The sequence below is a fragment of the Ahaetulla prasina genome, chromosome 2, assembly GCF_028640845.1.
Source record: "Ahaetulla prasina isolate Xishuangbanna chromosome 2, ASM2864084v1, whole genome shotgun sequence".
NCBI lineage: Eukaryota > Metazoa > Chordata > Lepidosauria > Squamata > Colubridae > Ahaetulla > Ahaetulla prasina.
The window spans coordinates 38794122-38809366 of record NC_080540.1 but is presented as its reverse complement, the minus strand read 5'-3'; the positions used below and the strand labels follow the sequence as shown (position 1 = coordinate 38809366).

Sequence of the window (15245 nt, the reverse complement as noted above, 5' to 3'; positions counted from 1 at the left end):
ACCTCCGTTTCTGTTACAATGGCCAACATTTTCAATATAGGGCCCTTCCGTTTGGTTTATCTTCAGCCCCTAGAGTGTTCTCCAAAGTCATGGGAGCCTTAATTGGTCACATTCGCACTCATCCCATCCGTATCCAATTCTACCTGGATGATATTATCATCATGTCCCGATCTGAGCCCTTGGCTCATCGGGACCTAAATACCACTATTCATATACTACAGGAACATGGCTTTTCCATAAATTGGGCCAAAAGCCACCTCTCACCTTCAACATTATCTTACACCTGGGAGCTATCATAGATTCCAAACAGTCATTAGTATTCCTCTCCCAGGATCGCCAGAATAGTCTCAAGGATCTGGTCAGACAGATCATTTATTCCCGATCCAGTCCTTGAAATCTCTTTCCCAACTATTGGGAAGATGGTTTCCACTTTTGGAATTGTACCTGGTCTCGCTTACACAGCAGGGAACTACAATGGACCTTGCTCCCGTATCAACGAAGAGGCCAGTCCACATCACTAACAAGAATTCGTCTTCTACCAAAGACACTGACATCACTCCAGTGGTGGGTATCAGGCGCTCTGGCCAAGGGCCGTCGAGTCAGGGAACCCAACAGAATTGTCCTTCGACAGATGCCAGTCTCACAGGATGGGAGCCCACCTGGGTCCAAATATGGCTCAAGGCTTATGGTCAGCACAGGAGCATAAACTCAATATAAACCTTCTAGAACTAAGAGCAATCCACAAGGCCCTTCTCCACTTCCACGACTTAGTGAAGGGTCAGGACATTCTTGTGCTCACAGACAACACAACAGCAAAAGCCCATATAAACAGATGGGGAGGCACACATTCAAGAACCCTCATGACAGAGACACTGACCTCGGCCACTGGGCGAATTCAACCTTCTCGCTTGAGCTTCCCATATTTCAGGCACAGCAAATGTTCGGGCGGATGCCCTCAGTCGCCAACAAATAGATCAAGCGGAGTGGAAACTAGATCCAGCTCTCTTTCAAAAGATTTCCCTTGATTTGGGCTTCCCAAGGTGGATCTATTTGCAACTCCTCAAATCGTCAACTACCCAGATTCTTTGCCAGGTTCCCGTCCCCAGGAGCGAAGCGGTCGATGCGCTAAGATCACCATGGCCACGGAACTGCTTTATGCGTTCCCTCCGCTTCCATTAATTCCCAAGGTAATCAGAAAACTCCTGGAAGAGAAGGCGAACTAATCCTAGTGGCTCCTCATTGGCCTCGGAGACCTTGGTTTGCGGACCTCAAAGCTCTTTCAGTGACAACACCTTGGCGCATACCAGACAATCAGATTGCTCTCAGTCAGGGCGTTCTCATCCATCCAGAACCTCAGTGGTTACAACTCACCGTCTGGCGATTGGGCGGGACATCTTAGCGGGTCTCAACATTCCCCCAGACGCAGTACCGACAATTCAGGCGGCACGGCGACCATCCACGGCGCATATACCAATTCACTTGGAAAGCTTTCTCGATATGGTGCTCAAAGAGGTCCATTTCTCCTAGGGATCCTGACCTATCTCACATCATTGGTTTCCTACAAGAGGGCCTGACGTCAGGTCTCTCTCTAACACCCTCGGACGCCAAGTCGCAGCTCTTTCCTCGGTGCTTACCTTCAGCTCATCAGAGTCCCTGGCAAAGGATCCAGTCATCAGATTGTTTTTGAGGGGAGCCTCTAACCTGCATCCTCCTACTATTCACAGGTACCCATCCTGGAACCTTAATAAAGTTCTTAATACATTAATGAGGCGCCATTTGAACCACTCCGAGAGGCTTCTTTACGACTCTTGACTTTCAAGGTGACTTTCCTTATTGCCATAACTTCAGCTCGCCGCATTTCAGAATTGTGGCGCTCTCAACATAAAGACCTTTGCATTTTCACCTCGATAGGGTAGTTCTGCGTCTCGACCCAACCTTTGTTCCAAAAGTTAATTCACTATTTCATCGTTCTCAGGAACTGATTCTCCCAAATTTCTGTCCCGCACCCAGACATCAAAGGGAACATGAATGGCATACGTTGGATGTCCGAAGAGCCTTAAAGATATACTTACATCGTACTTCTCCATTTCGTAAAACGGAAGCTCTCCTTGTTTCCTTCCAACCTTCTTCGTTAGGCTCCAAAGTTTCAGGACCTACCATTGGCAGATGGATACGGGCCACCATAGCCATGACATACGATTTGCAATCTCTTCCTCGGCCAAAGAACATCACAGCACACTCCACGAGGAGTGCCTCCACTTCGGCAGCTTGGGCGGCCAGGCGCCCTTAGAGGAAGTATGCAGGCGGCAACTTGGTCATCACCGTCGCCTTTCATCAGACACTATAAACTCGATACCTATGCATCGGCAGAAGCCTCCTTGGTGAGCGAGTTTTGCAAAGTGTACGACAACCCATGACTCATCGGCCTATCTTCACCCTCCCGGACAATCACCTAGCTTTGGTATGTCCCATGCCTGACTGCCGTTTTCCCACCTGTCTGGTGAATGGGCGTTGGTCTTTCCTGAGACGTCCTTTCTCAGCAAGGAGGAAAACCGCAGTCAGCCCCACCTTCTGGGGCCGATGTTTATCCATGGGGGGGGGGGCGTACATTAATTGTTTGTCATTTCAGGAAGACACGTAGAGTCTGAGCAGCTTCCTCGCCAAAAACTGGAGAGACAACAGGATAAGGCGGGGCTTGAAACAGATTAAAGACTCGGTCCTACAAGCTTGACACAAGAGTTAACCCATGCCTGACTGCCGTTTTCCTCCTTGCTGAGAAAGGACGTCTCAGGTAAGACCAACGTCCATTCTCTGTAGCTGATCAGGAAGTAATGTTCCCCTGGATTGGGGAGGGAATGGAGATTTTACAGTATCCTTCCCCTGCCATGCCCACTAAGCCACGCCCAGTAAGCCACACCCACAGAACTGGTAGTAAAAAAAAATCGAAACTCACCACAGCATATTTTGTAGACTATTTTATGGGGTTGTCCATGATCTGGTTCCTAGGACTACTGAATGCCAGGTCAGAAGCAATTTGTAGAAGCTTGGCCAAATGGCTGGATTCTCTGAGTGGTGATTATTTTATTAGTTAGGGCTGGATGGCATTCTCTGGTGAAGAAAGGATAGAGAAGGGTAGACATCCAATGTTGGGGGGCAGGAATAGGACAAGCCGTGATATTTCTATAGTAGTGGGCAGAGGACAGGCTGTTCATGGGGAGCTTAGATCTATGTCAACACACTTGGTAGTATCTTCCTACCAAGGGCAAGGTCATGGATCTGGGTTTTGGCTACTTCTACTGAATGTTAGGTTGGTCTGTGATAAGCCCATCCTCCTCCATGGGTGTGAGAGAAGACTTGCCATGTATAATAAAATCTGAAATAAATACTGGTGGGGCAGGGGGATGATCTTAGTGTTGTGTCTTGCCCGCTCTCACTGCAGCCGGGGTCTTCTTATCTGCTTCCGAATGCTTCCGAATGTCCTAGTATGCCTCCCGGCCCCAGCCCTGGCTCCATGCCCAGACAGGCTGAGGAGGAGGGGGCACCTCCCGGCCCCAGCCCTGGCTCCATGCCCAGACAGGCTGCGGAGGAGGGAGCACCTCCCGGCCCCAGCCCTGGCTCCATGCCCAGGCAAACGGAGCAACTAGACCCCTCCCCCTCCCCCACAGCATGTGAGCCTGAGGGAGGTTTATTACCAACAGCTGCTGACTGGAGTGACCCTCGCTTCAGAAGAATTGATAGGTGGCGGCGTCAGAAGGAAGGGAGGGGCAGGCCTGGATAAGTGCTGAGTCATGGAGCCACACCCCATGGCCTATATAAAGGATCTGCTTTCTGGCAGTCTCTGAGTCAGGCAAAGTCAAACATATCTTGCTGAAGTCACTTTCTGGTCTCCTGCCTGCCTTGAGGACTTTGCTAGGACTTTGGCAGAGCTGCAGAGGCACACCTGATTCGGATTTCCCTGACCCGGCCGTCAGCAGAGGAGTGGGACACGACACTTGGCTGGGTCAGCAGTGGAGTTTCCCACAATAATGAACCTGGGAGACTTTAATCTGCCTTTTTTTTTTGTTTTTTTGTTTACATTTATACCCCGCCCTTCTCCGAAGACTCAGGGCGGCTTACAGTGTATAAGGCAATAGTCTCATTCTATTTGTATATTTTTACAAAGTCAACTTATTGCCCCCCCAACAATCTGGGTCCTCATTTTACCTACCTTATAAAGGATGGAAGGCTGAGTCAACCTTGGGCCGGGCTCGAACCTGCAATAATTGCAGGCTTCGGTGTTCTTAATAACAGGCTATTACCAGCCTGAGCTAACCGGCCCTGAGCTAACATACCCCTTTTCTGGGTATGGTGTCAGAAGCAGCTCAGATGTTCTTGGAAACAATGGACCTAACATTCAGCAGAGTTCATGCGCTAGATCACAAGACATGTGAACTGTTTTGGGTTTTGGGAAATGGTAATATTTGGAGATAGCATTGCTTGGAGATAGCATTCGGGCAGAAGAACTGGCCGATTTGGCCCTTGGTCTCCCTGTACAATAAAGAGGCCACATGATGCTGCAGAAGTGGGTGCCATTTAACAGTGGCCGTAATTCACCATTCAACCCATGTGTAGTTTCTTATGTGGCTTTGTGGCAGTGTAGTTGCTTCCCAAAAGAGATCTATGATCTCTATGAAAAAGATAAGTGGATGAGTTGTGATGGGGCATGGGAAGTAGAGCATGGGGCCTTACCTTGTAGATGGATGTAACCAGCTAAAATAAAAATGGTGCTGCCTTCATTATTCTAGATTTTAATTCTCCTCTGACAGGAACAACTAACTAAATTTTATTCCTGCACATATTTTTTCATGTATCAAAATGGTATGTAAAATTGTACGATAAGAAATTCACTTTGGAATGAGAGCTTAGGCTACAAAAATATGACTGCCACTATTAACTTTCTGGCATGCTTTCAAAGCTGTTCCTTGTTCAGAAAAATTGCTAATAGCCTTATGCTGTGGATTCTGTTTTCTGTGAGACATTTTGCCACCATTCTTTCACAGATATTGGATTAGTCAATACTTCTTGTATTGCTAGCCAGTATATTGGCATGTTTAGCAAGCTGTCATCTAAGCAGATGGTCAGAAAATATCTGGCAGCCCAGAACTCTGTGCATATTAATAAATATTTTTGCATAAATATAACATATAATGCACAAACTTCAGCCATGTTGGAAGTAAAGCCTGAATGCAGAATATTAATTTATACAAACATATGTGTCTGTATATATAAAATATTTAATGCTTAAATTTTAAAATTTTTGTTTTATGTTTGGGGAACCTTTTACAGAATTACAGAATAATGGAGTTGGGAGGATAAATTTAAAAACGGAAAAATAAATGGAAAGGTGAATTAATTGCTGTTTGAATAAAATTATAGAGTGACCAATAAAGTTATTTGAAGAGATTTCACTGTGAACATAGTTAGATCTAAATACATGTATTTATAAGGAAAGGTCTGATGCACAATTGTTCATCATGATACCTAGCATGTTTTCAATCTATTATAGTTCTTGATTATTTACAGTGTTGGGAAAAGAAGGAACTACATGGCTTCTTTCTGCAGTCCATTTGGAGAAAATCACTGGACAGACATTTGAATCTTTTATTAGTGCCATTGAGAGTATTGTCTGTCATCAAATTAGAGGCAGTAGTTTTGATGACTCTGAGAATCTGAAACATAGAAAAGAAAAAAGCTTACTCAGTTTAGGATGTTTTTGAAGGATTTAGTGGGCCCTATATTGTTCAGGCAGAGATATTTTTTCATTCTCCTAAAACTGAATATATAAACAGTAATATGTAAATGTTACACATTTACATATCAGCCTCTCTCTTTATGTGTGTAATATAGATTGCAACTTATCATTTATTGATATCAAGGTTTCCAAACTTGGCAATTTTAAGACTCGTGAACTTCAACTCCCAACCAATATGATTCAAGATTCAAATGTCTGTCCAATGAATTTCTCTAAATGGACTGCAGAAAGAAGCCATGTATTTCAGTACAGTCAACCAATACACCAGTGGGAAATGAAGCTTTTAAAGTTTCAGAATTATTACTTAATTTTGCCTTTTCTTTCAAAATGGGCCAAATAAGTGGAACGACTTAACTTAGAGAGATCTTGAGAAGGATTCAATGGATGAGAATCCTCAGGGGGAAAACAACTCAAGAAGCTTGGGAAATTTTGAAAAGTGAGATTATAAAAGCACAGTCTAACACAATACCAATGAAGAAGAAAAATAGTAGATCACAAAAGAAACCAGCATGGATGCATAAAGAACTATCTGACAAATTGAAAGACAAAAAGGACAAATATAAAAAGTGGAAAGAGGGGCAAATAACTAAGGCAGAATATCAGCAAATAGCCCGAGCCTGTAAAGATGAAGTGAGGAAAGCTAAGGCTCACAATGAACAAAGGCTAGCGACAAAAGTAAAAAATAATAAAAAGCTTCTTCCAACATGTTAAAAACAAGAAAAAGTCAAGGAAACAATTGGCCCATTGCTGGGAGAAAGTGGCAAGAAGATGACAAGCAACAGGAGAAAGCAGATCTACTTAACTCATATTTTGCATCTGTCTTTACACAAAAGGAAAAACAATCCAACCTATCAAAAACAGCACTACAAAAACAGATTAGAAACACAAGTTAAAATAGGGAAGAAAATGGTAAGTGAACACCTGTCTACCTAGGCGAGTTCAAATCACCAGGACGGATGGATTACACCCCAAGGTTCTGAAGGAACTGGCAGGCGTGATCTCAGAACCACTGAACTATATCTTTCAAAGATCCTGGAGCACAGGAGCTGCCAGAGGACTGGAAAAGAGCTGATGTAGTTCCCATCTTCAAAAAGGAAAAAAACAGATCCAGGAAACTACAGACCTATCAGTCTGACCTCAATACCGGGAAGATTCTGGAAAAGATAATCAAGCAACGAATCACGAACACCTAGAAGCAAACAAAGTAATAACCAAAAGCCAACATGGGTTTGTCAAAACAGATCATGCCAGACTAATCTTATCGCATTCTTTGACAAAATGACAAAATTAGTAGACCAGAGGAATGCTGTTGATATAATTTACTTGGACTTCAGTAAAGCATTTGATAAAGTAGACCATAACCTACTACTAGATAAAGTAGAAAAATGTGGGTTAGACAGCACCACCACCAGATGGATTCGTAACTGGCTGACCAACCGCACTCAACGTGTAGTCCTCAAGGGGAACTACATCCACATGGAGGGAAGTAGGCAGTGGAGTACCCCAAGGCTCTGTTTTAGGCCCAGTACTCTTCAACATCTTCATCAATGACTTGGACGAGGGATAGATGGGGAACTCATCAAATTTGCAGATGACACCAAGCTGGCAGGAATAGCTAACACTCCAGAAGATAGGCTCAAGTTACAGAAAGATCTTGACAGACTTGAACATTGGGCGCTATCTAACAAAATGAAATTCAACAGTGAAAAAGTAAGGTTCTACATTTAGGCCAAAAACAAAATGCACCAGTACCGTATATGTGGTACCTTGCTCAATAGTAGTACCTGTGAGAGGGATCTTGGAGTCCTAGTGGATAACCATCTAGATATGAGCCAGCAGTGTGCAGCAGCTGTTAAAAAAGCCAACACAGTTCTGGGCTGCATAAACAGAGGATAGAATCAAGATCACGTGAAGTGCTAGTACCACTTTATAATGCCTTGGTAAGGCCACACTTGGAATATTGCATCCAGTTTTGGTCGCCACGATGTAAAAAAGATGTTGAGACTCTAGAAAGAGTGCAGAGAAGAGCAACAAAGATGATTAGGGGACTGGAGGATAAAACATATGAAGAACGGTTGCAGGAACTGGGTATGTCTAGTTTAACAAAAAGAAGGACTAGGGGAGACATGATAGCAGTGTTCCAATATCTCAGGGGCTGCCACAGAGAAGTGGGAGTTGGGCTGTTCTCCAGAGCACCTGAGGGTAGAACAAGAAGCAATGGGTGGAAACTGATCAAGGAAAGAAGCAACTTAGAACTAAGGAGAAATTTCCTGACAGTTAGAACAATTAATAAGTGGAACGACTTGCCTTCAGAAGTTGTGAATGCTCCAACACTGGAAATTTTTAAGAAAATGTTGGATAACCATCTGACTGAGATGGTGTAGGGTTTCCTGCCTGGGCAGGGGGTTGGACTAGAAGGCCTCCAAGGTCCCTTCCAACTCTGATGTTATGTTATGTTATGTTATGTACCATTTGCAGACACCAGGTGGCAGTAATACCACCAATGTGTTCATTTGGTGAACACATTATATATGGAGATCTGAAGACTAAAAAATTCCAAGATGTGTGAATATCTAGACACCAAGTTTTAAAGGATAACTAAATTCCTAGTTGTTTAGATTCTATTCTAACATGTTCCTTTTAATATGAATATAATGAAGATATAACAAGTGAAAGACTTTAAAATATATTAATTAAGGTTGTGGGAAGTTGTTTAAAGCTTGAGAGTCTGTGATATTGTAATTCACTGGTACAAAACAATTTGCAGAATAGAATTCTTGTTCTTTTTAACTCCTTAATGGCTTTCTATAATCATGGTATATCTTTTTAGACTGGCTGTGAAGGTTAAGTGTGGGGGCTCATTTCAAACTTAAATTTCCTTTACCTTTAACAATCTTGGCCCTTCAAATAATGTCCTAGAGCAATTTCTTTAACTTTTTAATTTGTCATTTCTGACCAAATACTTCAAAACTTTAATGGGACTCTTTTGGAAAGCCAGTACAGGAAAGTTATCCAAGCCACTCATCAGGTTTATTATTTGCATGTATCTTTTAATTATTAAGACCTCGGGAAATCTGGAAGTATTAATGCAAAGGAAATAATAGTACTATTACTACATTGCAGCTTCTCCAGTCCAGAGTAACAGGTCAGAGAATCTGAAATGTAATGTTCCTAATAAATGTCAGTTGCTTATTGTTTATATTTCCTATTTTGTTTTGGCCCAGAAAAGATAGGCAAAGTGAATACAGAATACTGCTATAATAATATTTTTAAAATCCAATCTGAAAAAGGAATTTAAAGGCTCAAGAATATTACTTTTTCTGGTTTTATTAATGTGTTCTTTATAATTGACAAGAGTATAAGAAATTCCTTCTTACTGTTAAATATGGGATCTATAATTGGTGAGGCATGTTTTTTTAAGAATACACAAATTTGTGATATTCTACACTCACTTGTAAGTAAACGGGAGGAAAAGAGAACTGTTAACATCAACGATACATATAGGAACCTACTAACACATTCCAAATGCTGTATTAAATTGTATATAGATATTGTGGCACATCTTTTTGTGTAATATAGCTATGATTTTTACTGGCCTTGTAAAGCAAAGTCTTCAAAGATTTTATTTAGCCTCAGAGAAGTCTTTAGCCTTGTGAGTTGTTTATCTTGGCTTGTGCTATGTTCAGAGACATCAATCAGAACAAGAGTAGAGCGTGTTAGGTCTTAGCAGCTTTGACCATTAGCATGTTCCTTTATTTCAACATTGTTTTTATGGAAGGATTGGTATGAAGACTATAGTTACAGGAATGGCTATTTCTTTGATAAATATGATTGTATTTTCCTCTTTTATTTCATACACTAATGTGGAGTGTATGTGGGATGCATGTATATACATATTAATCTCTCCGTCTATTTCAGCTATATGTGGAGAACATATCCAAATGACTCAGTAAACCAGAATTCTATAGAAAACCATTGTTAATTACTTCACTTCATTAAGAAAACAATAAGGCAAATTCCTGGTGCTGCATTGACCTTCCATAACTTGTCATCCTCCACACCTGTTGACAGAGTAACCAAAGACCATGGTGGCTTAGAATTCTTGGGAGTTTCTGGAGGTGCCAAATACTAGAAGGCTGTGTTAAACTAATTATAGTTGAATTCATCCATATTTGTTTAGGTGGTCTCACTGATAAGAGGAGCTACGTAATAAAAGGCTTTAACAGAATAACAGAGTTGGAAGGGACCTTGGAGGTCTTCTTGTCCAACCCTGTGCTCAAGCAGGAAATCCTATACCATTTTGGACAAATGGCTGTCCAATCTCTTCTTAAAAACCTCCAGTGTTGGAACACCAGAACTTCTGGAGGCAAATCATTCCACTAATTAATTGCTCTATCTTCCAGGAAATTTCTCCTTAGATCACGGTTGGCTCTCTCCTTGATTAGTTTCCATCCGTTGTTTCTTGTCCTGCCCTCAGGTGCTTTAGAGAATAGCTTGATTCTTCTTTGTGGCAGCCCCTCAGATATTGAGACACTGCTATCATGTCACCCCTAGTCCTTCTTTTCATTAATCTAGACATACTGATCCCTTGAAATGTCTCCATTTCCCCTACTTGACTACAATCAAATTTGATTAAGTATTTACTTCAGCTTAAACCCAAATGCAGATTTAAGCTGTTGGAAAATAGGTCCCCCCTCTTCCTTGTGGAAGCCCCTTAGATATCTACTATCAGGTCACCAGGGATGGATTCTACTTACCTTTACTACCAGTTCGCAACTGGAGCGTGCGCGCTTCTGTGCATGCACAGATCATACCTTATGACATCCAGGCAGGTAGGCGGAGCCTCCCGTGGCTTTTACTACCGGTTGTTCTACTACTGGGACTCGTTTGTCAATAAGGGCGGGTTTCCAAATGGCTGGTAGGCGGGAGGTTAGGGACTGACAAACGAGTCCCTAACACGAGGAATGACACCAGACCCACACTCACGAGGTCCACACAGGATGTCACCACCACACATCCACCCAGAAAGCAGACCCAAACCCACACTGATCAGGAAGCATGACCAAGGACCAGAAGCCAGACCGCAGCTGCAACTTTAGCCATTTCTAACCCCTCCAATCCACACGTACAGTAGACAGACACCCACTATGAAGATGTAGCACGACCACAAACAGGAAGCCAAACAGCAATGCAGCTCACCAGCTCAAATTCCCCTGCAACTCAGACTAATCTGAGCACAACCAAACCCCCACCCAAACAGGACACACCCCCAGCCAATCAGAGCACAAAAAAACCTCCATCCAATCAGAGCACAGCCAAGCTCCCACCCAATCAGTTCAAACCCCCACTAGCAGTTAAAAAGGAAGAAACAGCTGCAATCACACATTGCTCCCAGAAGCACGAAGCTGAAGCCTGAAGATGACGAATGAGACTTCGTCGAAACGTCGCCAAGACACTTCTAATTTTACACGGGAGAAAAACCAAACAACCAAAGACCTACATACAAACACCCGTGAAAACCTCAGAAAACATATATATAGCTGATATCTAGTCAGCTTTTCAGAATCTCTCTAAAACCAGATGTATAAATATAAAACTAATTGACATGAAATGGAATAGAAATGCGAACCACACAAGAAGCTGTGTGAAAATCATGGGATAAAAACACAGGATGAAAAGAGACAAAATGTCTACCTTATATCAACAAAATTTCAACAGTCTGATTTTTACATTTTAAAATTAATGTGATACTGAGACTTTTTGGAATGCATCTGAGCACAAATCAGAGTCAAGCCATCTAAATTAATGTGCAGCAAATATAATTCATTAAAAATAAACCTTCTGAAGCACTTAACAAAAATGTACGCAGTCACATTTTCCTGTTTGTTTCCTTCACCTGTATGCACTTGCTCTCGTATATTATTATTACTAGTTTGTTCTTCCTTCATTTTTTTAATCAAACTTCATTGCATCTCTTTTTATTACCCATTAGAGGTAGGTTGCTTATCACATCAAGCAAATAAATAAATAATAAATAAATAACTCAAGAGTCCCTTCAAAATGAGATGGGCGGCAAATAAATTTAATTAGTAATAAATAAATATATTTCACAGCAGATAAACAAAGATTTATTGATGTTGCTTGTTTTCACTTGTCCTCTGCATTTTAGACGATACTTACAATTTTTGTTTAAGATTAAAGGCATTTCTGACAACTTCTGGATTTTATAATTTCAAAAGAAGCGAAACTGAACATTGACTGGATTCAGTATTTTTGGTTGTGGCTTAGTGTGCTACATGAAACCAGTCAGTCACTGTAAAGTGTAAACCACTGTTTATGGCCTACAAGGAAATCCAGTCATTGTAGTTTGTTAGCTATTCATGGATTAGCACAATACATTGATGCCTTTGATTCATCTGCCCTAAGTTCTGCCCTCATCTGCTCAGAAAGTTCATAGCTGCTACCGAATGAAGTTTGTTCTCATCTCCTGTACTTGGCTTCAGTTTGTACAAGTTGTCTTCAACTTATAATAGTTCATTTAATGACTGTTCAAAGTTACAAGGGCACTGGAAAAAAGTAACTTTTGACCGTTTTTCACAGTTATGACCTTTGAAGCATCCCTGTGATCATGTGTTCAAAATGCAGATGTTTGGCAACTGGTTCATACTTAACGACTGTTCCTGTGTCTCAAGCGGGTGGGCTTCAAAAGTTTTAGCAAGGGGTTCTCTGCCTGGTTGCTGAGTGGGCATGGCCATGGTGGGCGTGACCTAGTCAGCCTCCTGATCAAGGCCGGGAGGGGGGTGTTTTTGCCCTCCCCGGGCTCTGGAGGGTTTCTTTGAGCCTCTGGGAGGGTGAAAATGGCCTTCCTTAACCCTCCGGGGGTCGGAAACGACCCATTTCCAGCCTTCCCAAACTTCTGGTAGGCCCGTTTTTCACCCTCCCCGAGCCTCCGTGCGTGCCCTGCACTTACCTGCATCCAAAATGGGCTGTGTGGGGACTCCTGGGAGGGGCAGGGCAGGGTGGGAGAGGCCAGCCATGAGTGAGATTTGGGGGTTCTCCGAACTGCACAGAATCTTAGTTAGAGGTTCTCCCAAACCCCTGCGAACCCCCAGCAGCCCACCCCTGGTCCCAAGGTCATGTGATCAGTTCTCGGAACCTTTTGACAAGCTAAGTCAATGGGGATGTCAGGTTTACTTAACAACCAGGTTACTAACCTATCAACTGCAGTGATTCACTTAACAACTGAGGCAAGAAAAGTTGTAAAATGGAGCAAAATTCATTTAACAAATGTCTCACTTAACAACAGAAATTTTAGGCTCAGTTGTGGTGGTAAGTCCAGGATTACCTGTATGAGTATCAGTTAGTCTTTGTCATCTCAACTTTGCTCAAGATTGACAAGGAGTTTCTACAAAACCCTTTGAGCTAATTAATTCTTTATAGTACTTTGTTCATCTGGGGATGATTTCTCTTGTGATTTATGACAAAATTAAACACCTTCAGATGGAAATTAGAAAAAAAATGCCATAAAATCAATTATATCACATAGCAAACCACAGTACTAAAGGGAGTGGGGAATAGTTCCATAACTAGGATTTTGACTGTGAGAAAGAATTCAAAAGTTCTAGTGAAAGAATTGCAAAACTATTTTGTCTCAGATGACGCTGATGGTAATATTTAATGCTGTAACAAGACCAGGCATCCTATGTGATTTTACTGCATGATAAATGTCATCAAAACCCCTTGTTGAAACAATGAAGGTAAGCAGAGAATTTTGAATTCTATAACAGGTTAACCAATTCAGATTAAGTTGATTTTGTTCCTATAGAGCCTGTTTGGTCTAGTGGTTAAGGCACCCGGCTGGAAAGCAGAAGATTTGTGAGTTCAAGTCCTGCCTGAACCATGAAAGCCAGATGGGTGTTATTTGGCCTGTCCTTCTCTCTCAGCCCAATTCACCTCAGAGGGTTGTTATTGTGGGGAAAATAAAAAGAAGAAGGTGCGTTAGATATGTTCTCCATCTTTCCATCTTAAATTATTTGTAAAAATAATAAAGGTGGGATTAAAATAAAATAAAAATTTTCATCACAACGTCACCTTCTGCCACAACATCAATGAAGATGGACAATTTCTTTCATTTCTGTTCATCCAAAACGGGGGCCATCATAAAATAAGTGCGAAAACTTCGTTAAATATGCACTGTGTCTGCATAGAGCTATATGGGTGACTCTTGTTATGCTTAGCCACCTACACCCAAAGACATTCTTACACTAATTTCCAGTGGGTGACAATATATTAGCTTTGGAAGCCTTCATTGATCTAACTCCTCTTTCTATCTCCCTCCCTCCCTCCCTCCCTCTCCCTCCCTTCTTCCTTCCTTCATTATTTTCCTGAAACTAGTTTCCATGGTGATTGCTGCAGCTTTGATGGTTGTGAGTCTGGAGGAGGTTGATAGTTCATTAAAACTGAGCTGAAAGAAGCATGGTGGTACCTGAAGAGTAGCCTTTCCATTAAGAGTTTTCCCCACCACCACTTCCCACAATCTCTCTTTTTATGAAAGAAGCTATCTTTAAAGAAACTGAGGGCTCAGTAGCAAACTAGAGAAGAATACAGGAGACATTCTGCTCTTATCTTCTGTGATTCCCCTTTCCCTCCAGAGCTACCACAGCTTGAAAGGGACATATTTTAATATCTATATATTACTAAAACCCTAATTGTCATAATCTTTAACTAGGCAAAACGGTGCATCATAGGGCAACAATTTTTTGAATCAAGGTATCTCAGATGGGCTTACTTTTAGAATGTGTTCAAAATTCAGGCTTGTGACTCCTAAAGAGATGAAATTTGGTAAAGTTGTGGCTGCTGGCTGTTGCTGCACTACTGTTTGAGTCACGTGATCTTCGTTTTTGGTGTTCTGTCACAGTTTTCTAGCCAGTCTTGCAATTCCTCGGTCCCTCTGTCACTCAGCAACAACCACTTACCTGCCTGCTAGAAATGGAAGGGAAGGGAGGAGGGCAGGAATAGGGATGATGGAAGGAAGAGAATGAAGGAAATGAATTCTCAGCATATCTTTTCTGCCCCAAGCAGCCCCCTCCTCCCACATATTTCACCTGTGTGCTCTTCTTGACCCACGGGGCACCCCTTGTGTCCCCATTACCAGGAAATGTCCCTAATCTGTGCAGTACCTTTCAAATATTCCAAGCAGAATGATGAATAATGACCAGGATAATGTTTTAGATGGGTATCAAAAGGGCAAGGAAGTCCACCACCAATTTTCGTAAATTGATGCAGGAGGACGTCAGGATGCATAAAAATATGGATTGTGAATGCTGTGTTTGCCCCTGAGATTACAGGTTGCCCACCTCGTTACAAAGCATTATTGGTGAAGAGGAAGTATTTTCTTTTGTGCTGGGAAGTATTACAAAAATTACAGAATTTTTGTTTCATCTTCACATTTTGC

General features: G+C 42.1%; 1 protein-coding gene and 1 long non-coding RNA gene across 32 annotated transcripts in view; both read left to right on the top strand.

The window, feature by feature from the left end:
* Positions 1-15245, top strand: part of MAGI1 (membrane associated guanylate kinase, WW and PDZ domain containing 1) — a 534475-nt gene that overhangs the window by 183588 nt on the left and 335642 nt on the right. The window lies entirely within an intron of this gene.
* LOC131193558 (uncharacterized) lies at positions 2424-2792 on the top strand. Its single transcript, XR_009153947.1, has 2 exons — positions 2424-2461; positions 2630-2792. It is a non-coding gene; the product is annotated as an uncharacterized LOC131193558 (long non-coding RNA).